Below are 26,026 nucleotides of genomic sequence, written 5' to 3' on the forward strand. Positions count from 1 at the left end.
CCAACTTTCTTTGTTTTTAAAGTGAGGAAATGGAAGCACAGAGGAGTTAAGTAACCCGCCCAACATCACACAGATAATAGTAAAAAAAAAAAAAAAAAAAAGCCCAACATTTGCCAGACGAAGGCACATTTGCTGCCATTCTCTAATCTCTTAAGAAATGACTGAGTTTCTAGGACCTTAAGGAAGTATCCAGAGATTATCCAGTTGATAGTTTTCAAACTGCTCCATGGAACCATGGAAGTTGCTATAGAATTTCTACCAATGGTGGACTTTTTCTGCCAAACAAGGAAGAGTTCAGCTTCCTGGGGAAATATTTGTTTCTTGAACCTGCTTTGCATATTGAATCTCCACATAAGATTTTACTTTTAAAGAAAGGAAAGAACGTTCCATTGTTGCAGGTCAGGGCTGACAAATGTTTTCTATAAAGGGCCAAATGGTAAATATGTTAGGTCTCCTAAGCCACACTCTCTCTGTCATAACAAGTCAACTCTGCCGTCATGGTGCAAAAAGAATCGTAGACAATGCATAAATGAATGAGTGTGACTGCGTTCCAATAAAACTTTATTTACAATAGGGGGCCATGGGCAAAATGTAGCCTGCTGGCCATAGCTTGCTAAGCTCTGGGCTAAGTCATCTTCCTGTGGTCTAATGGAGTTTGCCTAAACTTTCTAAATAGATACTAGACTTTCTTGCTCACAAAGAGAAGATATATCATCCAACACCTCATAGTTAACAATGTCCATCATCAAAAAGCCCGGCTATGGTCTTTTTTATTTTTGTTTTTGGGAGAGGATCTCGCTCTGTCACCGAGGTGGAGTGCAGTGGCATGATCACGGCTCACTGCAGCCTGAAACTCCTGAGCTTAAGTGATCACCCACCTCAGCCTCCTGAATGGCTGGGACTACAGGCACACGCCATCATGCCTGGCTAATTTTTTTATTTTTATTTTCGTTTTTCAGTAGAGACGCAGTCTGGCTATGTTGCTCAGGCTTTAGGCTATAGTATAAGGCAAAAGGAAACTACTGTGTTTTGAAGGTTGAATTTGTCTAACAGTCTAACAGTTCTACATCCAAATTCATCCCCGTTGTACGTGTGTTGGGTGGATGGCATGATCCCCTTTAACAATGAAGAAAATAGGCTTAAAGAGGTAAAAGTAGTACCTTGAGTCATGCCAATGTCTCCCCATATGCCGTCACACCATATTGGCATGGCCAACATGGCTTATCCTACCATGGAATACAGTGGAAGTTCATTGATGTCACCCCTAACCTGTTGTTTTCCAAGAAAAATGATTCCACTTCACTTCCCAGCCTCACTTTACTGCCTAAGATGTTTCACTACTTCTATTAATAAGAGGCTTAAGGACTAGTACTACCAGCCAGGCATGGTGGCTCATGCCTGTAATTCTAGCACTTTTGGAAGACCAAGGCAGGTGGATGGCTTGTGCCCAGGAGTTTGAGACCAGCCTGGGCAACATGGCAAAATCCCATATCTACAAAAAATACAAAAGCATTAGCTGGGCTTGGTGGCTGCACTTGTAGTCCCAGCTATTTGGGAGGCTGAGATGAGAGGATTGATTGAGCCTAGGAGATCAAATTTGCAGGATTGTGGCACTGCACTCCAGCCTGGCAACAGAGCAAAACATTGTCTCAAAAAAAAAAAAAAAAAGTTTAAAAAACTAGTACTACCATGTTCATATGGTTTTCTCAAGGCACAACTCAAGAGGAGAATAACCTTGCAATTTCAACAAGCCATTCTTGCATTCATGCTTTCTAGTCATTTATTGTCTGTCTTAGCAGAGGCTGCGTTGGGGGTTTGTATTAGCTGATCCTCCATGGTCCATATGCCTTTTAGAATATCTTTTTTTTTTCTTTTGAGATGGAGTCTCGCTTTGTCACCAGGCTGGAGTGCAGTGGCTTGATCTCAGCTCACTGCAACCTCCACCTCCCAGGTTGAAGCAATTCTCCTGCCTCAGCCTCCCAAGTAGCTGGGACTACAAGTGTGTGCCACCACGCCCAGTTAATTTTTGTATTTTTAATAGAGATGAGGTTTCACTATGTTGACCAGGATGATCTCAATCTCTTGACCTTGTGATCCACCTGCCTCAGCCTCCCCAAGTGCTGGGATTCCAGGCGTGAGCCACCGCGACCAACCAAGATCATTTTTTTATCTCTATACTTTGTTTTTCTCCTCCTGTTTTTGTCTCTCTTAAATTCACACTATCTTGGGAAATTTTGGAATTCTTCCACTTTGGTAACCTCGTTTTCATCAAATATTTAGTGGCACTACTAGCCTGGTTATAGGCCACCAGTAGATAAAGAAATATAATTTCTTCCTCCTGCCTGAGATAGGTGGAAAATTTTAGGCTGGGCTATTGATAGTTAGAATACTAAGTCTCTTCCAGAACACATTGATTGTCTTCTTTTTATGTTCGCTGAACTGTCTTGGACTTGCAGGACCTCTTACATCTATTTTTCAATTCATTCTGGATTGATTTCATTTCAAGAACCCAATCAGCCCCATTCAACTGTCAATAGGAGGTTGGTGCCATCCCAGAAGTCAGTGACAGTACCGCCTCTCATGGCTCTCAGTTCCAGAAAAGTCTGTGTCCATGTGTCACGCAATCCACCTCCTTGACTGAATGGAAATCCAGCTGCATGTGAAACAGAAGAGAAATCCATCATAAGTGGAAAACTCAGTCATCAATAAGTGGCTCTGCAGGCCTTTCAGTTAGGGACCAACCAGAGAACCGGCTCTCCATCAACAATCAAACAGTCTTTAGCCATGATCAGCCACTTCCATCACCTCTGAGACTGGCAGGTTTCCAATAAAGCCAATCGCCCCCTCCCCCCAGGGTAAGGTCCTCAGCAGGAGGCCGCCATTGTCTTTTAGCCCAGCAATTTGACAACAGTGTTAGCTGACACTCTATTAGCCAGCAGCTACACCCTGACCTCTGACCCTGACATTGGCCCCTGGCATTGGACCCTGACGTTGGCTACACCCTGACCCCTGACTTTGATCATTTGAGGTGGCCCGCCCTGCTGGTTAGCGCGAGAGAAGGCTGGCCAGGACAGAGCGGGGCTCTCTGATCGCCCTGCTCCCCCAACAGGAGACTTAGGCTTGAAGTACAGAAACAAGCCCGAGTTGAACCTAAGATGGCAAAGGTGAAAGTTCAGAAGTGTGTCCATCAGCAGCCTGTCACCACAGGACGATGTACAAACCATGGGGGCTTTTAGCACAGGGATAACCGTTGTCACCAGACAGTTCTGCTCCTTAATGGAAAAGACGTATCAAAATATGGCTTACAAAATACAAAATAATGGACTGAAATGTACATTATATGAGGGTGTTAGATTGCAATGTACTTTACAGTGGGGGAATTAGATTGCAGTGTTATGCCAGGGTAGTTAGGTTGAAATATGGATTATCCCAGGAATGTTAGCTTGAGATGTGCTTTATAACACAGTTGTTAAATTAAGATGTGCTTTTCAGTGCAGGCATTAGCCAAGAGATGTGCATTATAGGCAAGTTGTTAGGGGAAGATGTGGATTCCACTTTGTGGGGAGGGGTGAGTAGGACAGAGGAAAAACACCTTGGGTTGAATATTATTCAAGGTTAGGGAATGTCTTCTGCATTCGATGGATTTCAGGGGTCCGAATACGTGGAGTAGGACAGAGCATGGTGTATAATGTTCCTTCTCATCTCCTTTCTCCCCGGCCAAACAATCTGCCACTTTCCCCACTTTTCCTGTTAGAGACTTAAAGGCTTCCCCCATCAATAAAAACATTAGCTCACTAAACAGGCTGATGGCTTTTCCTTCCCTGGCTTAACCCTTCGGGAGCTGGGGTTTCCTTTGGATTTGTAAAGATATTGATTCCAGATAATGTTTGCCTTTCTAACTCTCTCTTCCTTAGACTTGATGGATAGGTTCAGGGCTATATCTCGGCAGCCAACTCACCGCAGCTACCCAGGGAAAGAGGAATGGAAAACGAGGCAAGTGTTCAGTAGTTAACACCATTTGAATCCTTTCCCCGGGATGGACAGGCAGAAATGCGGTGGCCGGGAGAAACTCGAAGGCTGACGGTCACATTCAATGAGTACGGGATTTCACTCTCAGTTTCTCTCTTCCTTGTCCTGATCCCGCTACCAGTATTTCTTTAGTTCAACTTAGAGTGTTTTATGATTTTTAATTAATATCAGATGCTGTCTTGAGGTTGGCTGCCCTGAGTTGCATTTTTAAAAATGCCTTTCCCAGTTCAAGAATGTGCTTTTCTACAGCCTAGGCAACATAAGTGAATGCAGGGAACTGTGTCATTTGCCTATGACGCTGGCCGATGAGGGGGTGACTTGAATAAACCCTCAACCTAGAAACAAATCTTATTTAAGAAAAATAAGTGAAAAACAATGGGAGAATCATCTCATTCATTAACCATTTGGCCTATGACGGTTTGCCAAACATCTCCCCAACCGTGTTTTTCTCTTTTCTTTTCTTCCTCAGCTCAGAAGATATGAGTTACAGCCCCTAGAAGTCTAGCCTAGTGCTATTGGATGGTGTCCAGCTTTGCCGGAATTAGAGAGGTGAGCTCTAGCTTTCTTGTTTCTCAATGAAAGAAAATGTTGTACCAGGTGAGTTAACGCAGTCAAAAAAGACTAACCAGCCAGACAACGAGGCCAAACAAAACCAAACAGTTCAAAGGAAGTTGCAGTGTTACTAGACACCTCTGCCGTGTGCCTGGGGTTTCAAGAAAGAGACAAGCGGGCATTTCTGTGTGCATTTTTCAGGATGTATTTCTCTAGTTAGAAAAGCGGGTTTGCTGCAAGACAACAGCGTTTACCTTCCCTGGCTGAGCTTTCCGTGGACAAAACATAATGAATGTGACAGAAATATGCTGTTCGGGTGAAGGAAAAAGAAAAAAGTAATTTCACCCATCCTACTATGTCTCTGCCTATGTTATCTTTGTCAGTCTTCTCACTTCTCCTCTCTGAGCATTTCTTGGTGAAGCATTTGTTAGAAGTTGACCCTATTCTCCAGCCTGGTGAGTTTTCTTCTCTTCTTGGGGTCCATTCCTGTCTCATTTTCTAATGTCATGCTTTCCTTAAAAATAGGCTGCGAGAGCTAGTTCTAACCTCCATCAAGGGATCCGTCCAACCAGACTCCCATGAGATATGAGAGTGAGCTTAAACCAATCCTGGAGAAGAAAGGGGGAAAACAAGGTTGGCTTATTCTCAGACTCAGTTTAAAAAAAAAAAAAAAAATCTGTTGGATCAAGTGAGATATTTGAGGCCCCTCCCTAGAAGGGAAATGACAATATGGTTCTCCTTAAACATCACCTAAAACCCCACCCCAAAGAAGAGATCAAATTGTATCCTGGCAGAATCGTGGAAGCCTGGGGATTAGGAGCAGCTTTGGAGTCAGTTCTATCCCCATCACTTAATTGCCTTGTGAATATGGACGGATCACTGGGCCTTTCTGGATGTCAGTTTCTCCATCCATGAAATGGACATAGTAGTATCTGACCTATGAGGATATTATGACTCTCAAACAGGGTAGTGCATATAAAATGCTTAGTCTTGTGCCTATAACCACTCAACGGATAGTAGCTGTTAACTTTATCATTTTATTACCGTATCAACAGCTAGCCAGAGCCTCATGTCAATTCACACTAGCAAGAGCGGCACTCTTTATCACATTCCACACTACCCCTCACGCACTCATTAACGCATCTGGTTTTAAAAACACAGTGTATCTCTTAGCCTCACTCCTTTATGTGACTACTGTTTATAAGGATTTTCTCTGTACAGGAAGAAGGGTAGCCCTGCCGATGGGGGGAGAAACAGATTACAAGGGCCTCACTGATGGAATATAATCCCCCTTCTGTACTCACTGGTTAACTAGCCATGATTGTATTTCAAAGGTAACAATTCTTCTCTACGGCGGGTATTGGCGTGCAGTCTGTAAATAGGACCTAATGTGATCCGACAGCCCTGATTTCTCTAGATATAGATTAAAACAACATGCCCAGTGCTGATGGCTCAGAGGTCCTGACCTTTGACAAGGACTTATGACGTAAGGTAACCTGCCCAGGAGAGCAGGCAGGGCAAAAGGCCAGAGGGACAAGGTCATCGGCTAATGAAGTGGTCAGCATTGAGTTTCTGTCACTCAGCTGGTTAAGAGGAAACCGAGAGGGAAGTAAAGGAAAATGGGAACATTTAAGAAACAAAGAGAGGGACCATGTTTGAGCTAATGCTCTGAAGATGAATGGTATTGTCAGAAGGCAGGGTGATGATGTACAACCACCTGAGCCTTTATCGTGGCCTTGTTCAGTTTCACCTGCTCAGGGCTGGTTGAAAGAGCATCTGCAAGAAGCCAACTCAATATAAACCGTGAGTTAGAATGAAAATAAAAAGGTCCTAAACCACCCTGCTCTTTGTTGCAAATCTGCCCCAAACACACAGTCAGGAAAGAGATCAAGATTACAAGCTGGGAAGTGGCTTCCAGACCTATTCTTTCTCCGCATGGGCAGACTACCTCCTGAGCCTCAGAATCAGAATCTGAAAAACTGGAATGATAATGCCACCTACCTCAAAGGAAGGTTGGTAGGATTAAATTAGAAAATTTATTTAGCTCAGCATAATGTGATGCCTTATGCCTGTAATCCCAACACTTTGGGAGGCAGAGGCAGGAGGATCGCTTGAGCCCAGGAGTTTGAGACCAGCCTGGGTAACACAGCAAGACCCTTTCTCCACAAAAAATTTGGAAATCAGTCCTACACAGTGGAGAACAACAGTAGTCCCTACTACTCGGGAGGCTGAGATGGGAGTATCCCTTGAGCCCAGGAGTTCGAGGCTACAGTAAACTATGATTGAGCCACTGCACTCCAGCCTGGGTGACAGAGCGAAACCCTGTCTCTGGAAAAAAAAAAATATATATATATATATATATATATACACACACACATATATATACACACACACACACACACAGACACACACACACACATATATATGTATATATATGTATATGTGTGTATATATATATTTAGAGATTAGCACAGTGCTTGGCACAAAGTGGCCAGTCAAATGTCGGCAACTACTTTTGTCATTCCACATACTCTAACAATCTCAGAAAGTGTGTGACCTTTTTTAAACGGGTAATACATCGTATATTTCAGAGTAAGACAGTTCCATGAGTTTCACTGTTGCAATCTCTAAGGTATTTCCCTGGTGGAGTACTTTGAATTTCTGAACCATTCACCCAGTCGGCAAACATCTATTGAAAACTGCGGTATTAGGTCATAGGCGTGGTATTATATTGACTCAGAATCATTCTTGACTTTGTTCTTTCACAGCCCGACTGGGGGGGGGGGGCAGAAACCTCAAGATGTAGAGTGTAAGTGGCAGCATATTACAAGAATGTGCTGTGGAGTAGGGTGACCAGCTGCTCTCGAGAAGGCTAAAGAGAAGTCAAAGAGAGGGGCTTCTTAGCTCTTCCATCACTTGATCCTCCAAATGATGCCTTGGGGAGTGTAAGGCCAAGCTTTCTCTCCCATTCATGTTTTTTTGGTTCGGTTGTTTGTTGTTTTGGGGGCAGAGTCTTGCTCTGTCACCCAGGCTGGAGTACAGTGGCACAATCTCAGCTTACGGCAACCTCCACCTCCTGGGTTCAATTTATTCTCGTTCCTCAGCCTCCCAAGTAGCTGGGACTACAGGCACTTGCCACCACATCTGGCTAACTTTTGTATTTTTTGTAGAGAAGGGTTATGCCATGTTGGCCAGGCTGGTCTTGAACTCCTGACCTCAAGTGATCCACCCACTTCGGCCTCCCAAAGTGCTGGGATTACAAGTGTGAGCCACCACGCCCGGCCTCCCTACCCGTTTTAGGTATGAAAAGGTTGAGACCTAGTCAGGTCAACCCTTGCCTTTGTTTGTCACTGTTAATAGTAGAACTGAAACCTTTAATCCAAACTCCAGACTTCCCTGAGAGCACTGTCTCAGCAGATAAGGACGAATCAGGACCCATAATGGCCATAAGAGGCCCAAAAATATTCCTCTTAATGAGCACTTTGATCACAGCCAGATTATAATCCAACTCTTGAACATCCCTACACACAAAGATACAGATGGTTTTAGTTTCATTTCTTGAATTATTAAAAAGGTTATTTTATTTTAAACTTTTGATTTTTTTGAGACAGGGTTTCACTCTGTCTCCCAGGATGGAGTGTAGTGACATGATCATAGCTCACTTCAGCCTCAAACTTAAGCAATTCTCCCACCTCAGCCTCCCAAGTAGCTGGGAATACAGGCATGTGCCCACCGTGCCCAGCTAATTTTTAAATTATCTGTAGAGATAAGGTCTCACTATGTTGCCCAGGCTGGTCTCAAACTTGTGGCCTCAAGTGATTCTCCCACCATGGCCTCCCAAAGTGCTGGGATTACAGGTGTGAGCTGTCGTGCCTGGCTCCATCTCACTTCTGAAATTGAAGCACTAGGGGTTCGTGGAAGAAGCCCTGAGCTGAGAGATTGAGAACCAGTACACTAGTCTCGGCAGTACCGTTATCTCCCTCAAGTCCCATAGCCACTGATGTCTCGGGTCCTGAAATTTTTCTTCTTATTCCCTACCTACCTCTGCCTTACAAAGATGATATGAGGATGAACTTGAAAGCATTGATCCAAGGAAGCACTTTGAGTGTTTAGTAGGGAGCATAAAGTTTTAATGGAAATGATTATCAAATTAGACTGTCGTAGCCTGGGAATAAAGAGTTGGAGCATCACAGGGGCAGCCAACTCCCTGTTCCCATCATGACCCAGCCAAAGCTCTTTCCCAGGATTCAATGCCCTGGGAAATTTTTTGGGTTTGGAGACTTTAGGAGAACAGCGTAATGACTCACATACCATTAACCAAGGCTGTTCTTTTTTCTCTCAAATGTAGACCTAGCTTTAAGCTTTATTTTTCTGATTAAAAGATGATGTACAATATCTTGAGAAATGCAAGCAATTTATCAACGCATAAAAATTAAAATCGCCAAAAATTCCACCGCCCAGAAGGAAACATGGTTAACCTGTACTTCATCCTATCAGATGTCTCTTATGCATACACATATACATATGTTTTATTTCATGCCAGTGGTATCATAGTATGCATACTGTCTGCAACAGTATACCATGTCAGTGGGTTATAGATTTTCAATAATGTTTGATGATTTTTCATAGTTTCATTGCAATGACCACATTGCATTCCAGTGTTGGATATACCATCGTTTATTTAACTAATTTCCCTATTAATGAGCAGTGATGTTGTAAACAATGATGTGATGGACATCTTTGTGCTTGGTGAATCTGTCTCATTGTCTCATTAGGATACATTTCTATAAGGTGGAATTGCTGTCCCCTTCAACCAAATGTTGAAAGGGATTCACATGGTGTAGTGAGAGAATAAAAGGGCCGTGACCAGGCAGGGTGCAGTGGCTCACACCAGTAATGCCAGCCCTTTGGGAGGCCGAGGCAGGAAGATTGCCTGAGCCTAGGAGTTTGAGACCGGCCTGGGCAATACAGTGAGACTCTGTCTCTACAAAAACGTTTTCAAAAATTAGCCAGGCATAGTGGTGCATCCCAGCTACTGGGATGAGTGGTGGTCCCAGCTACTCAGGAGGCCGAGGTGGGAGGATTGCTTGAGCCTGGGCAGTCCAGGCTGCAGTGAGCCATGATCATCCCACTGCACTCCAGCCTGGGTGACAGAGTGAGACCCTATCTCAAAAAAAAGTGGGGGGCAATGACCAGCCAAGCTGAAGAGTCCCATCAACCCTGGTGACCTGTAACAACTGCAGGAAAACATCCACTCATCCATGGGGAGTGGAGGGTGAGAGAAGGGGAACTTTCATATCCCTGGGGTTAAGCATCATGCTTTGATATTCGAGAGCCAGATGTTTGTTTTCTTTCATTCCCTACAAGAGAGTCTCCTACTCTTCTTGTCCTGGTGTTTGGAGCCCTGTCATATCTCACAGCTCTCTCTGCAGCGGGCAGATCCAGTCTTCATCCCCTGACCCTCTGACCATCAGCGGGTGGGTGCCATCTCCTCTTGAATGGGCTTCCTTCCTGATTGCTTCTCTCTATACAGGGCCCAAACATTGATTAACCCCTTTGGGTAAAAGCAGGCACTGGGGCCAGCCAAGCAGTGAGTGGAGTTGGGTGATTACATTGCAATGTTTTAATTTGTCTTCAGACAAATTCTCATAAGCTTTCACGAGAAAATCTCCCATTAGATGTAGTCATTTAATTTAAGAACAGTTGGGAGAGGAAGATGAACTAAGATGACAGATGGAGGAATGCAGATGTGTGTCTTAGAGGGACTCAGAAACACTCTGAGGATTTGGCATCCAGCGAAACACAATGTCGGCTTCTACTGATTGTGTCCATGGACTTGAGAAATTGTCAAGAAATCATTAGAATACAGGGGATTTTCTCCGATGACAAGCAGTTTTCATTATTTCCTTCTGTCGGTAAAGTCATAACAAGATCAACTAAAGAACTGGATATTCCCCCACCCCCCAATACCCCAAATCTAAGAAATACAAAAAAAATTTTGAGTAGCCTTATAGGAAGGCAAAACAAAACAAAAAACATTATAACAAAGCTGCTGTTTGAGATAAGTTTCCTTTGGTCACACTGCCACAAAGAATGTTTTTAATTCCATGCTTTCTCTGGCTTCCTTCATACAGATTTTCTGAACATCCTAATTTGGTGTTTGTATCATTCAACATCTATTATTGTTTTAGGATGACAGTTATTATTTTAATTATAATTTAAAGCTGCCTAATATACCCGGAGGTCACTGGGCACCTAAAAGAAATAAATAAAAACAACTTGCCATTTTTAAAAGCAGCATGTTTATTTGCAAGTCCCACGAGCCACTCAACCAAGACATCATAAAACCTTCAAATAAACTAAAACGGAAACAAAATAAAATGCCCGTTCTTAATCTCCTTAGAAGGCAAGCAGGAGAAAGTTGCAGCTAGTTGAATGCTGGCATGAGAACTCTGAGGGTGATTTCATTACTGAGTTCAGGAACTGAAGTATGTATCTCAACATTCATATTCCATATAGTCCAACCTGCCGTGGGTTTACAGTCCCTGAGCCTTGATGTAAAGTTTTAGCCAATGAGAGGTCAGTATAGTAATGAATCTGGTGCAGAAAAAGAAAAAGGGTAGGTGAGAGGCTTGCAAATGCCTACCCACTGTCTACTTTATCCAGATAGCACTGGCTGGCTCTCTGCAGTGTAGGTATCTACAAAGGCGTATCGATCTCATCAGCTCTGATATTTTAAAATGTAGAATTGCTGAAATATCAAAGTCTAGTGATTTTACATTGAGAAGGCAAAAGAAATTTCAAGACAGTTCCATAATGTTCCTACATGTGAGTTTCCATAACAGAAAACAGTAAAATCATTTTCCAATCATTTACTGCTAGCATTTTCCATATAATCAAAGCTGTTATGGTTTGTTAAGCAACAGAATTATCTAGTGGGCAGGAGGCTTATGCTGCTCCAAGACCTGCTAGCTATACAAATATGCAAATCACCGAGTACTGTAGAAGCTATTAGATAAACATTGTCAGGATCTCCAGCAGAAAGCATCTCTTCCCTGCACCCCTAGAATTGTCTTATTTGATTGGTGCAAAAGTCATTGCAGTTTTGGCTATTACTTTTTTTTTTTTTTTTGAGACAGACTCTCACTCTGTCACTCAGCCTGTAGGACAGCAGTGCAGTTTCAGCTCACTGCAACCTCTGCCTCTTGAGTTCAAGTGATCCTCCCACCTCAGCCTCCCAAGTAGCTGGGACTACAGGCATGCACCACCATGCCTGGCTAATTTTTGTGTTTTTAGTAGAGACGAAGTTTCACCATGTTGGCCAGGCTGGTCTCAAACTCCTGACCTCAAGTGATCTGCCTGCTTTGGCCTCCCAAAGTGTTGGGATTACAGGCATGAACCACCGCACCCATTGGCCATTACATTTAATGGCAAAAACTGCAGTGACTTTTGCACCAACCTAATAGATAGTTTAGAATGATTCTTTTTGGGAACCAAAGAACTGGACTGTCAAGTTTGGGTCACCCCAAATTCCAAAAACAAGGCAGAAGAGTGATGTCCTCAGAGTGGCAAAAATAGAGTCCCCAAGATCTCCTTTTTCACTGTGGAAGACATAGGAATAAAAGGACAAGAAAAAGGAAAGGAAAGGAGTTAATTGATACCCAAGTTGGCAAACTCAAGTGGTTCCATGGATTAAGCAAACAATATAAATAATCACATCTGTAATCTCAGCACTTTAGGAGGCCAAGGCGGGTAGATCACAAGTTCAGTTCGAGACCATCCTGACCAACATAGTAAAACCCCATCTGTACTAAAAATACAAAAATTAGCCAGGCATGGTGGCGTGTGCCTGTGATCCTAGCTACTCAGGAGACTGAGGCAGGGGAATTGCTTGAACCCAGGAGGTGGAGGTTGCAGTGAGCCGAGATCACACCACTGCACTCCAGCCTGGGCGACAAAGCAAGATTCCATCTCAAAAAAAAAAAAAAAAGAATATAAATAAGTGAAGTGAGCCTAGTATAAGGCAATAGGGAGAGGTAGGGACTGTGGAAACCATGCCCAGCCTAAGAAGCAGCTGCTGCTCAACTCTAGTTGAAGTTTCCTAAGCCCAATGTAACCAAGGCTTTCAATTAAGAGAAGCTTGAACTATTTTTTTTAACTTGAAATATCTCAAATTTTGATGGTTGGCAATCAATTTGATTCAAACATCTGCACATAGAATAGTGTTTTATTTGGTATGTTAAAAGACTTCCACAGGCCACATTCAGTTCATAGGTCATAAGTTTGCAGCCTCTAAGAAACGTGAGCAATTTGGAACCAAAAATGGCAGCAGGGTCAAAAGCTTGGAATGGATAATTTACATTGACAAGTTCTTTCATTCTCTGTCCTTGGATAAGGGACAGTCTCATCAGGCCTTTGTACTAATTCCCAACTATGAAAGAAAATAAATCCTTTTTCTCTCCCATTCCATCCAATGTCCTGGAACCTAAAATAACATTTAGTCTTCTCCATCTCTTCCTTCTGATTCTCTTTGTACATATTGAGTGGTGAATGAACTCCATGTGTACTGAGATAGGCAAGGGTTTATGATCTTTTAGCCTTCTGAGATGGAGATGGATAGATGCACAGAAAGTATTCACAGAAGGTAGAAAGCTGTTTTGCAAGATTTCTTGGATAAGCTATAATATAGTTTATTGGTTATTTAAGAGTATGCTTATTGATTAAAGATATTATCCTTACAACAGTCCTGGCATTTCACTTAAATATATTGGTATTCAGAGAGTGTATCAGTCAGTTTTTACTAAGTAATGATGCAGTAACAACCCCTGAGTCTCGGTGGCTTGCAACAAATATACATTTTTTTTTGCTCACAGGTTGATTGCATCTCCCCTCTATTTTGTCTTTATTCCGAGACCTGAGCTGAAGTTGCTGCTTGGGCCTAGCTTCAAAGTATTCTCATGCTAGAAGGGAGAAGAGAAAAATTGCATGATGACTTTTAAAGTTTCTGCTCAAAAGTAGCAAACATCACTTCCTCTCACATTTTATTGGCAGCCAAAGCAAGTCACATGGCCATGTCTGATGTTGATGAGATGGGAGAAGGATAATCTTCCCATAGGGAAGGGTAATATTTGGAAACAATAAAAAAAAAAATCTCCCACAGAGGGTACTGTCTCAGGCACTTAGAAATAGAGAAATAAGAACTAACAGGGAGCCAGGTACAGTGGGGCACACGTGTAATCCCAGCACTTTGGGAGCCTGAGGCAGGAGGATCACTTGAGCCCAGCTGTTCAAGACCAGTCTGGGCAATATAGCAAGACCCTATATCTAAAAAAAAAAAAAAAAAAAAAAGTTTCGTTAGCTGGGTGTGGCACATGCCTGTGGTCGCAACTGTTAGGGAGGCTGAGGCAAGAGGATCACTTGAGACCAGGACTGAGCCATGATCATGCCACTGCATGCCAACCTGGGTAACAGAGCAAGACTGTCTCTGGAAAAAAAAAAAAAAAAGAGGTGGGGAGACTAACAGGGAAGATCACTAACAGCTATTGTTAGAAAAACAAAGCTAGTCCCCAAAGTCTGTTCTGACCCTGCTGGGGGCCATTGAGGTCATCTGAGTGGTGAGTGGTTAAAAGCATGGTACCTGAAGTCAGACTTCCTGGGTTCAAATCGTAGCTCTACCATTTACTATCTGTAAAACCTTAGATATATTACTCAACCCTTTTGTGCCTCAGCTTCCTCTTTTAAGCACACATACCTCATAGGGCTATTGGGAGGATTCAACGAATGAATATTAGATACAGATGTAGACGTAGATATAGACAGACACAGAGAGACAGAGAGAGCACTTGGAACAGTATTTGGCACATAGTGAGTATTGGCTGTCACTACAGCAATGATGACTGGAAAGCCATCAGTCCAAATGCATCTCAGCTACCTAGATTACTCCAGGTAAGAATCCCGTATTAAAATGCAGGTACTTGTGGGAGGGCTAAAACCTTAAGTTCAGCTAATACCTTCTTGGGGATTACTGTGAGAGCAGCTTCTAACAGGATATGACCCGAGAGAGGGATCTGGAGATGGAGAAAACAGAAGTTGGTGGACAGGAACCCCCAAAATACCACAAAGAAAGTATGACAAACTAGGCAGCTTCAATGACAGAAATGTATTTTCTCATAATTCTGCAGGCCAGAAGCCCAAGATCAAGGTGTTAGCAGGATTGGTTTCTTCTGAGGCCTCTCACCTTGGCTCATAGCTGGCCATCTTCCTCCAGGGTATTCACATGGTCTTTGCTCTGTGTGTCTGTGTCCGAATCTCCTCTTCTTTAAAGGACACCAGTCTTATTGGATTAGGGTCCACCCATATGCCCTCAATGTACCCTAATTCCTCTTTTTTTTTTTTTTCCCAAGTGATTCTCCTGCCTCAGCCTCCCAAGTAGCTGGGATAACAGGCACCCGCCACCACACCTGGCTAATTTCTGTATTTTTAGTAAAGATGGGATTTCACCATGTTGGCCAGGCTGGTCTTGAACTCCTGGCCTCAGGTGATCCGCCCACCTCAGCCTCCCAAAGTGCTGGGATTATAGGCGTGAGCCACCGCGCCCAGCCTCTTTAGTATTTTTTGTAGAGACGGGGTTTCGCCGTGTTGCCCAGGCTGGTCTTGAACTCCTGACCTCAGGTGATCCACCCACCTCAGCCTCCCAAAGTGCTGGGATTACTGGCATGAGCCACCACGCTCAGCCCTTAGTTACCTCCTTAAAGGTATTATCTCTAAATACAGTCACATTCTGGGATACTGGAGGTTATGGACATAATTCCACCATAACACTCAGTTACACATTAGAATCCCCAAGAGACGCCCAGACCAGGCCCTAGACCAAGAGCATCAGAACTTCTGTGGGTGAAATACAGGGCTCTGACCTTCTTAAAACACCCCAGGGCCTCCTGTGTGTTGCCAAGGTTGGTCAGCACTGGAGGAGCTGGACTTCCACTCAGAGCACTCTTTGGTGGTCCATATTTTGCTGCGCCATGCATCTTCATGAATTTCTCCATCATGATCCAGCCGAACTGACCAGGAGAAGAACACTTGCTGACGAAGACGAGAGGGAGAGATGGCCAACATCAAGCATTTGTCTTCCCTCTCCTCCTGATTGATCACTTTATACAATAATAAAACTTTTAAAAGGTTGAACCTGAACTGAGGCTGTGACTGTGACACAATTAATCAAACTCTTGAAGAATCATGTTACATTATGTGCTTCAAGCATTGATCCACTTCACTAAAAGTTGGCCTGAAATACAGTCTAGACACAGGATATTGGATCTGTAAGAAACGGCCGGGATGCTGTCAATTGCTTTGTGTCTCTGTGTGATATGTGGTCCTATAGCAGACCAGACCATAAAGCAGGACAAATTCCAATGCATCAGAGAGGACATCATCCAGTCCCCAGCTGGCCTCAAATTGCTAGGAGTGGAACTACAGAGAGGAGAGAGCTGATTACAGCATGTTCCTGAAACCTGCTATCATAATACCTTCATCCACGAGGCTCCCAGTCTCCTTCCCTCTTCTTGAATTGATTCCAGACAATACCAGGATCTCTGACACCATAAAGTTTTATCCAGAGAGGCACAAATTTGGGTCCTCTCTAAATCAAAGTTTTGAAGGACCAAGTGCATCCCCTCTCTACTCTTTTTTTTTTTTTTTTTTTTTTTTTTTGAGACAGAGTCTTCCTCTGTCACCCAGGCTGGAGTGCAGTGATATAATCATAGCTCACTGTAGCTTCATTCTCCTGGGCTCAAGTGATCCTCCCACCTCAGCCTCCTGAGTAGCTGGGACTACAGTTGTGTGCCACCACATGGGACTAATTTTTAAATGTTTGTAGAGATAGGGTTTCACTATGCTGCCCAAGCTGGTCTTGAACTCCTGGCCTCAAGCAATCCTCCTACCTTGGTCTCCTAAAGCACTGGGATTACAGTTGTGAGCCACTGCACTGGACCCACATCCCTCTTACATTCACAGGGAAGCATCAAGCCAATAATAATATCTAGCAACTCTGTGCAGTGCTTTCTAGTTAACCGAGCAGTTAAACATCCCCAAACATTTGAGCCTCGCAACAGCTCCGTGAGGTAGGGGAGCCTTGATTTCTGATCCCCATTTCCCAGAAAATGAAACTTTCTGGGAAAGGAATGTGAGTTGCCAAGATCATAGAATATGTGGTAGAACTGGAATACAGTACCTAGTTTTAGGACTCAGATCCCAGATCCTGTGGCTTTTGGTAACTCCCTGCTCCAGGCAACATTGGAGACCACAAAAGAAATCAGATATTGTACTGGCCCTAGGCAAAATCAGGTAAAAGCAAAGTTCCTTTGATGCTTTGGTCCTCTCCTCTGGATATCCCTCCCACCCTGTGGCGCTCATTGCGTCAGCTCACACTTTGACTAGCATCTCTGGGTCCTAAAGTCTCTCTGTCTCTCTGTGTTCCCCTCTTAAAACTACCCTGTCTTAGCTGGCCCAGTAGGAAGAATCAGACGTGCCCTCAAAGCCCAGCTAGACCTAGCTGCATGACTTTGGGCAAGTTACATTTTGCTTTTGTGTTCCCTCCTCTGTGAAATGGACTTTTACTAGAACCTACTTCCTTAGGGTTGAGTGAAAGATTGTGTGAGTCATGTACATCAAGCACTCTGGACCATGAATCGTGTTTATCAAGCACTTCACAAGGGCAGTTGTTTTCTCTTAAATGATTTATTTTTAGGCGTTCATTATCTATAACAGGCATAGTAGCTGACCTTTTGCAGGTCCTGCTATGTAATGCTGTGCATTGACTTGTTTTCATGGTATTTTCATATATTCTTTCATTGAATTCTCATGTCAACCCTAGAAAACAAGTCCTATTATTACTCCCACTTTACAGATAGAGAAACTGAGACACAAAGAAGTTAACAAGAGCCAGCAAGGGACAGGACCTGGAGTGCAACCCAAAGGGTCTAACTCCAGAACCACCACCACCAACTCAGGCACAAAGCTGCAGTTGCAGAGGGGTTGGTGACAAATGTCTACTAGTGCCCCTAGCCATTTGCATTTTTAAAGGAAACTGTCTGGTCCCAGCATGGTGACTCGCGCCTGTAATCTCAGGACTTTGGGAGGCTGAGGCAGATGAATCACCTGAGGTCAGGAGTTCGAGACCAGCCTGGCCAACATGGCGAAACACTGTCTCTACTGAAAATTTTTTAAAAATTAGCCAGGTGTGGTGGCAGGTGCCTGTAATCCCAGCTACTTGGGAGGTTGAGGCAGGAGAATCGCTTGAACCTGGGCAGCGGAGGTTGCAGTGAGCTGAGATCGCCTCCACTGCACCCCAGCCTCGGAAACAGAACAAGACTCTGTCTTAAAAACAAAAACAAAACCAAACTCTGGTTTTGTTTTGTTCTTTTTTATTTTCTTCCCTATATACTCCACACTTTAAAAAGTGATGAACCTCATGTTTTAAAATGATAGTGTAAACCCAGTCACTGGCTCCATGTCAGTGTCACTCTCCTTGTCCTCCAGTTGCCTACTGTCTCACTGCAAAGCTAGACATTGTAGACCCTCTCGGAGAAGAGCGTGTGGTGCCAGGGATCCTGGTATTGTCTGCGAAGACTGAAAGGATGAAAGAATTGGAGCACATAGCAAGATGGGATATAATTAAGTGCCCGAGAACGCAGAGCCATCTCTTGAGACTGTAGGAGTACAGCTCTCTTTCCAAACATGGTATTTTCCCTGATGTGTTTTTTTTCCTCCACCAAAAATTTTCCACTTTAATTATGTGGGTTAGGTTAGAGGAGCTCACCTTCGGAACTTTACATGCGCAAACAGCTAATCCCTTCCATAAGACACATTTCTGGGAAAGCCCAAAAATAAATGTTTACAGTCTGTGCTGGGATAACAGAACCCAGTGGGATTAGAAATGATTTAAGCATTGTAGGTCTATGCCCTAAGAAACAATTTTGGGAGAGCTCTCGCCTCTGCATTCTGGAATTCTGGCTTCATTGTCACCAAGAGTGGAATCACTGGCAAAGCTCTCGGGTTAGACGCTTTCCCTGTTTTCCTGCTTTTGCCTTAAACACAAGGAGGATGGTTAATTAAAACCATATTTAAAATATTAAGTCAACTACCTAACGGAATGAAGTTTATTAAAATTGCTAAGCATTAAGTACAGAAACTTAAAATAGCCTGAGCACAGTCTCCTTAGCCCATGCCCAAAATATCGGTTGAAAAGAGCCACCAGACATTGGTGACTGGGCACACACACGCACACACGCACACACACACACACACATGCACACACACGCGCACATGCATGCACGGGTGCATACACGCACATGCACACACATCTGCATGCACACACGCACACACATGCACACACTGTACATGTCAATACATTGATATATCAGTAAACAGAATGCATTTCTCAAGTAACCAGCATTTGACAAGCAGAGGGCAAAGAAGATGTCCTAATTAAGGTATTTAGAAGACTGTTACTCCTCACAATTGTGAAATGGTCTCATACAGGCTCAGAGAAAATAGAGACGGACACTAGATATCACTTCAACTCTGTGTGTGTGTATGAGAGAGAGTCTCTGCCACCCAGGCTGGAGTACAACGGTGTGATCTGGGCTCACTGCAACCTCCACCTCCCAGGCTCAAGCGATTCTCATGCCTCAGCCTCCTGAGTAGCTGGGATTACAGGAACCCACCACCACACCCGGTTAATTTTTGTACTTTCAGTAAAGATGGGATTTCACCATGTTGGCCAGGCTGGTCTTAAACTCCCGACCGCAAGCAATCCACCTACCTTGGCCTCCCAAAGTGCTGGAATTACAAGCATGCCCCTCCATGCCTGGCTCACTTCAACTCTTTGAGGTTCAGTTTCTCCACCGGTCATCTGGGGTCAGTGGTATCCCCTTTGGAAGAGTGTGGGGAAGGTTTAAGGAGAGACTTAGCACAAAGTAAGTAGGCACTTGTTCATTGTAATGCCCCTTTCTCCCTAGGATCTCTTTGGGGTTCAACTGATAAAAGATGAGCATTACTCCAACAACCCCATGAGGTGAGTGTTATTATCCCAGTTATATAGATGAGAAACTCTTCCGAAAGGTATTCTCTGATGGTCTCTTCTAATGCTAGGGAATTCCCTTGTTTGTATCACAAATGAGTGGGGAATTGATCTGGAGTTTTAGAAATAACCAGGATTTGGGGAACAAGTGGAGAAGGATATTTCAGACAGGATCAAACCCTACATAGGCTTGTAAGGGAATAGGGAGTACAAAATGGTAAAAGATCAAAAGAAATGCAATCTTTTTTTCTTCTCCTCCCATATGGAGTGCTTGAGTATGGGTCAGTCAGTGAATTTATTCCAGGGCTTACAGTACCTGTCATTTATTAAGTACCCAAGCTGACAGGCGGTATAGGAAAATGGTTAAGAAAAAGTGCTCTGGAATTGGTCTGCCTGGGTTTGAACTCTTGCCTGTCATTTATAAGCTGTGTGACCATGGGGAATTCTTTCAACCTCTCTGAGTGCTAGGTTTCACGATTGTAAAATGAAGTTAAGAATAGATTCTTCACACGGTTGCTTTGAGAATTAATCAAGTTAATATATGCAGAGCTTTTGCCATGCCTGCACCTGTGAGCACTCAGCACATGGTAATTTGTTGTCGTTGCTGTTTTCATGTGCTTTATATAAATAAAACAAGATTGGAGTGGATTAAGAAATAGACCAAATCACCCAAATAGTAACAACTGGTAGAGACAGGATTCTAAAACCCAGCCCCCCTGTATTAGTCAGAAAAGGTTCAGTTATGCTGGGTAACAAACAAGCCCAAAAATTAAGTGATGTGACACAATAAAAGTTTATTCCTTATTCGCACAAAATTCATTGCAGTTTTGGAAAACTATCCATCCATTTGCTTAACATTCCAGACGGTTTCACTCTTATCCATATCAACACTAGTACCCAGAATCACAGTGGCAAGCAAAGAACAGGAAGGTTGTACACCAGTAATTAAATGCTTCTACCCAGCAGGGGCATGCATCACTTCTATTCAAATTTCATTGGCCAAACAAGTTACGTGTTCACATCTAATTCAAGGAAAAGAATTACAATCCTTCGGAGGGCATAAAAGTTCAGGAAAATAAGTCATCAACCAGTCTTTTAACTACACTACATGGCACCATTCTGCTTCTGTCTGTGATAGGACCAGCCATTGTCCAACTTTCTCTGCAGCCGTTAGTTTCAACAGCCCTTACTGAGGTTCAGGAAAAAGGATCACGGTTTTAAATGAACTAATTAACCAGCAACTGTTCCATAACATCCAGCCTGCACCCTGTTCCTTTCTTGCCTGTCAGCAGTGCTCTGTGGTCAGTGGTGGTCCTCGAGTGCCCCAGTCAGCTCAGCTGAGCCCAAAGACTCCCATCTCTGCATCTAGGGGCTCTCTTCTTCCCCCATCCATCACCAGGGCCCAGTGATCGTGCCTGTCGATGCCCAGCTCTCGCTTGATGTCTCAGTTCCGGAACAGAGATGCTCCAGCTGCTACCTGGGAAGGCTCTGGCCCCAAAAATATTTAGTTAGCAGCCATTCAGTTAAGTGGAATTGACTTTTTATCGGCTTTCCTCTGTACGGCTGCCACCAGCGAAGGCTGTTTCCTTCTTCCCTCTTCTCTGCCTGTCAGTTTCCTCCACATTCCTATCGGCAGCCTTTAGCTCTGATCGATACTAACCGCTGTGTAACAGCTCACGCACGACTGCTCTGGTTTGCATCGATCAGACCCTTCTTCCAACAGGTAGTCAGCTATTTGAGGCAATGACTTGAGATAAACACCTACTTTTACTTCAGGCTAATTCATTTCAGGTGGATTTCAAGGAGGCTGTGCACCCCGTCTCTTAGACAAGCTGAAATTGGAGAGTCGAGATCCACGCATTGCATGCTTGAGATCCTAGGAGACCTTTCTTCCTCTCCCCTTTTCTTTTTCTTTCCCTTGTATTTTGTAAGTGCCACTTATAAACAAGATACCAGGACTCCAGACGCTGAAAATGACACTTCAGAAAATGTGTCGGCCATCCATCCCTCTATCCTTTTAATGAGATGCATCCGGGACTGCAGGAAACCAAGGCTGCTGCGGAGGCAGCATTGTTGCTGGGCAACCAAGCATCCTTCTGGCTGCCCCAGAACAAAACTGACAATGTCCTGCAACCCTGGTCCTCTCACCGCCTCAGGGGGAGGTCCTTGAATCCACCCCTATCCTTGCTTCAGGCTCACATGTGAAATTTACCAGGAGCTGATATTGCAAAATAGATTGCTATTTCGCAATTGATTGCAGTGTGTGGGATTGGTATGACTTATTAACATGTACACTGTAGCTAAAGAACACACAAGACTGGCTGATATACACTTTTTTTCCCAACACTTTTTACACTAAGTGTGGCTGAATGATACGTCTGATACTATCATTTGCCTATCACCTGGCTCCCAAACCTCCCATCTGTTTCTGTTTCTTCAGCCCCTACTTCACACATCCCGTACTTCAGTTCCCAAGTCCTGTTGCGCTTCCCCTGGCAGCGCAATGCCCTTGTCTCTTCCCTCCATCTAGGCTGCTATCATCCTCATTCAAGCCCTCATCACCTAGTGCTTGGACCTCTACAGTATCCTCTGGATGACTGCCTGGCTTCCAGTTGCTCCCTGCTTTGTTAGTTTGGCCTTGCACACAGATAAATTTCCTGGTGCCCCACTGTGATTGCCTTTCTCTTCTCTGAAGTCCTCAGTGGCTTCCCAGAGCCTCCCACAATGGAGGACAAATTCCTCTGCCCATCATTCTGGTCCTTGGCTCTCTCCCCAGACTGTCTTTCCCCATTCTCCAGCACAAACCCCACACTAGTCCGTGTGAATGACTCACTGCTTCCTCTATGTGCATTTTTCAGCTCTGTGCCTAAGAAACAAATGCTGTGTCCCACACCCTCTTTGAAATTGGTTCAAATCCTAGCTCCATTACTTATTACTGTGTGACCTTGACTGAGTTACCCAACTTCTCTCTGCCTCAATTTCTCATCTGTGAAGTGGGATAATGTACTGTATTAGGGTTCTCTAGAGGGACAGAACTAATGGAATAGATATGTGTGTGTGTGTGTATATATATATGTGTGTGTGTTTGTATATATATATGTGGGAGTTTATTAAGTATTAATTCACATGATCACAGGGTCCCACATTAGGCCATCTACAGGCTGAGAAGCAAGGAGAGCCAGTCCAAGTTCCAAAACGGAAGAATCTAGAGTCCAATGTTCAAAGGCAGAAAGCATCCAGTATGGGACAAAGATGTAGGCTGGGAGGCCAGGCCAGTCTCTCTTTTCACATTTTTCTGCCTGCTTATATTCTAGCTGCACTGGCAGCTGATTAGATGGTGCCCACTCAGATTAAGGGTGGGTCTGCCTTTCCCAGCCCATTGACTCAAATGTGAATCTCCTTCTGCAGTACCCTCACAGACACATCCAGGATCAATATTTTATATCTTTCAATCCAATCAAATTGACACTTAATACTAACCATCACAGTACCTACCCCATAAAGTAGATATGAGGACTAAACAAATTAATGTATGTATGACATCCAGAATAGTAGCTGCACATAGTAGGTTCCATGTCAGTGTTTGCTCTATTATTTTCTTCAACTCTCCAAGCCACAACTCAAAGCAGACCTCCTCCATGAATATTCTGCAGGTCACCCTAGCAAAAAAAAAAAAAAAAAAAAAAAAAAAAAAATACTCAATTCCTCTTCTGCCACCCATAGCTCTTGATTTCTTCTAAAAATATAATAATATTACAGCAAACAGTGATTCGGTGCTAGGTACATGATCACTGCTTTCCTATGCATTATTGCTTCTAAATCCGTGAACTGGATACCTTCCATTTGCCCCAGATCTACTCTCCCACCTTCTCTACCTTGCGTTTTGCCACAGGAGGCTGATTTGAAGCCCAGTGGCTTCCAGTTGGATCTGACCAAGGAGGATCACTGGCAAAAATAGGCAAGAGGAAGAAGTTAGATCAGAGTTTGTATTCTCCCAGCCCCCTCCCAGCCATGTCACTGCAGAACAGACTCGTTTCTCAACACAAGGTTATGGGTCCTGTTAAGCAGCCCTCTTGACCCTACTGCTCTGTCCTCAGCTTCTCATCACTATGCCCTGTCCTTGCTTCCCACCTGGGTGCTATCACAACCCCAGGGCACTACACCCTCTCTTGTGTTTCCCTGAACCCTGACCACATCTTTGTAGATGTAGTAGTCCCTGTATAAAGTCTCCTCAAGTTATCCTAATACAGGTGTGTGACCCTGGCCGACACAGTTCTCATTACAACTCTGCAAAGCATGTACTGTCGCTGTTACCGTTGTTACCAAAGGTGTCCAAGATTATATCCGAGTGGCAGGACTGAACCTGCCTGGCTTCAAAGCCCACACTCTGAATCGCTCTAGGGTATGGTCTGAATGTTGAAACCTAACCCTCAATGTGATGATATCAGGAGGTGGGGACTTTGGGAAGTGATTAGGTCATAGAGGTGGAGCTCTCATGAATGAATGGCTTTACTGATCTTATAAAAGAGACCCAGAGAGCTAGCTTGCCCCTTCCACCACATGAAGACACAGTAAGGAGACACTGTCTGTGAACCAGAAAGCAGGTCCTCACCAGACACCAGATCTGCCATCCTCAATGCCTTGATCTTGGACTTCCCAGCCTCCAGAACTGGGACAAATATATTTCTGCTGCTTAAAAGCTACTCAGTTTGTGGTATTTTGTTATGGCAGCCTGAACAGGTCAAAACACACCATTATGATAGCTTTCCTATACAAGGTTGTAAGGTGGTTATTTCTACATGGATTTTTCCACCTGTGACTCAGATTGTATTAGTAGGTTGGTTGGTTGGTTTTGCCATCTGTCTTAGTCCATCTGTACTGCTATAACAAAACACCACAGACTGGGTAGCTTATAAACAATAGAAATGTATTTCTCACAGTTTTGGAGCCTGAGAAGTTCAAGATCAATGTACTGGCAAATTTGGTATCTTGTGAAGCCCCGTTCCTCATAAACGGCATCTTTTTGCTGTGTCTTCATATTGCAGAAGGGGCAAACAAGCTCCCCTAGGCCTCTTCTATAAGGTCACAAGTCCCATTCAGGAGGGCTGCATTCTCATAATCTAATCACTTCCCAAAGGCCCTACCTCTTAATGCTCCTAAATTGGGGATTAGGTTTCAACATATTAATTTCCAGGCAACACAAACATTGAGACCATAGCACCATATTTTTAAAATATCCAAAACTTAAGAGGCTTAAAACAACAATTATTAATTAGCTCACTATCCTAGGAGATGGCAGTTTGGGTTGGGCTTAGCTGGGAAGTTCTTCTGCTGAGTTCACCTGAACTTGTATATGTGGCTACAGTCACATGAGGACTGTCTGAGGCCTGGTGGTCCCAGATGGTGTCACTTATGTGCCTGGAACCTTGGAGGGATCCACAAGGGTGACCAGGCTATGTGTCTCTGGTAAGCCAGTCTAGACTTCTTCACATGATGGCTGGATTCCAAAAATAGCAAAAGAGAGCAAACCCCCCTGTGCAAGCACTTGTCAAGCTTATGCTTGCATTAGGTGTCCTGATGTCCCGTGAGTAGTATAACCCAGATTCAAGGGCTGGTGAAACTGACTCCACCTCTTGGTGGGAGAAGCTGCAAAATACTGCAGCGTGTTTTTTTTGTTGTTGTGTGTTTTTTTTTTTTTTTTTTTTTTTTTTTTTAATGTACCACATGGGACACTCCTTTCCGGAAAGATCTATGCCTTGACAACTTCACATCCTGTATCCTCATAACCCAAGTCAGAAAAGCAATGTGGGGGCTGGCCCTGTGTTTTAGAGGGTGGGGAGTGTCCTCTTTATAGCTTGGTGAACATCTGACACTCTTCCTGCCTGTTACCACCAGACTGAAAATAATTCTGAAAGGGAAGTCTCTTAAAACGTAGCATGAGGGAGTGGAATTTTTTTTTAATTAGGCATCAGCCGAATTTTTAAAAGAATCTTTTCTTTTCTTCAGTTGCCTCTCCCTTGTTATACATTTTAACTCCACCCAGCGGCCGACCACATCCAGCCTGGGCTCTCCTTCTTGCTGTTCCACACTAGTGTTTGCTTGGCAGCAGTGCTCAGCTCCCAGGGCCATGGAAAGCCGAGGGAGAAGTCTTGCTTCCTGTTCTCCTCACTTCTTATTTTCTTTCCTCTGCTCCTTCTGGGGCTCACCCTTAACTGCTCACTCCTGCTCTGTGCCCTTCCAGTGTCCCACTAAGGACAGGATGCTAGGAAGGGCTGGACAGTTTGTCTATAGGGAATCCCCTGATGGCCCCCCAAGTGGGGCACTGCACCCCACTGTGGCCTAGAGACACAGCCAGAAGACTTGACC

At 44.0% G+C, this 26,026-nt stretch overlaps 1 long non-coding RNA gene across 1 annotated transcript; it reads left to right on the forward strand.

The window, feature by feature from the left end:
* Positions 1 to 3,855: 3,855 nt before the first annotated feature.
* LOC140711690 (uncharacterized) lies at positions 3,856 to 22,782 on the forward strand. Its single transcript, XR_012092960.1, has 4 exons — positions 3,856 to 3,993; positions 4,499 to 4,578; positions 17,486 to 17,612; positions 20,953 to 22,782. It is a non-coding gene; the product is annotated as an uncharacterized lncRNA (long non-coding RNA).
* Positions 22,783 to 26,026: the final 3,244 nt, after the last annotated feature.

Source organism: Chlorocebus sabaeus, chromosome 5, assembly GCF_047675955.1.
Source record: "Chlorocebus sabaeus isolate Y175 chromosome 5, mChlSab1.0.hap1, whole genome shotgun sequence".
NCBI lineage: Eukaryota > Metazoa > Chordata > Mammalia > Primates > Cercopithecidae > Chlorocebus > Chlorocebus sabaeus.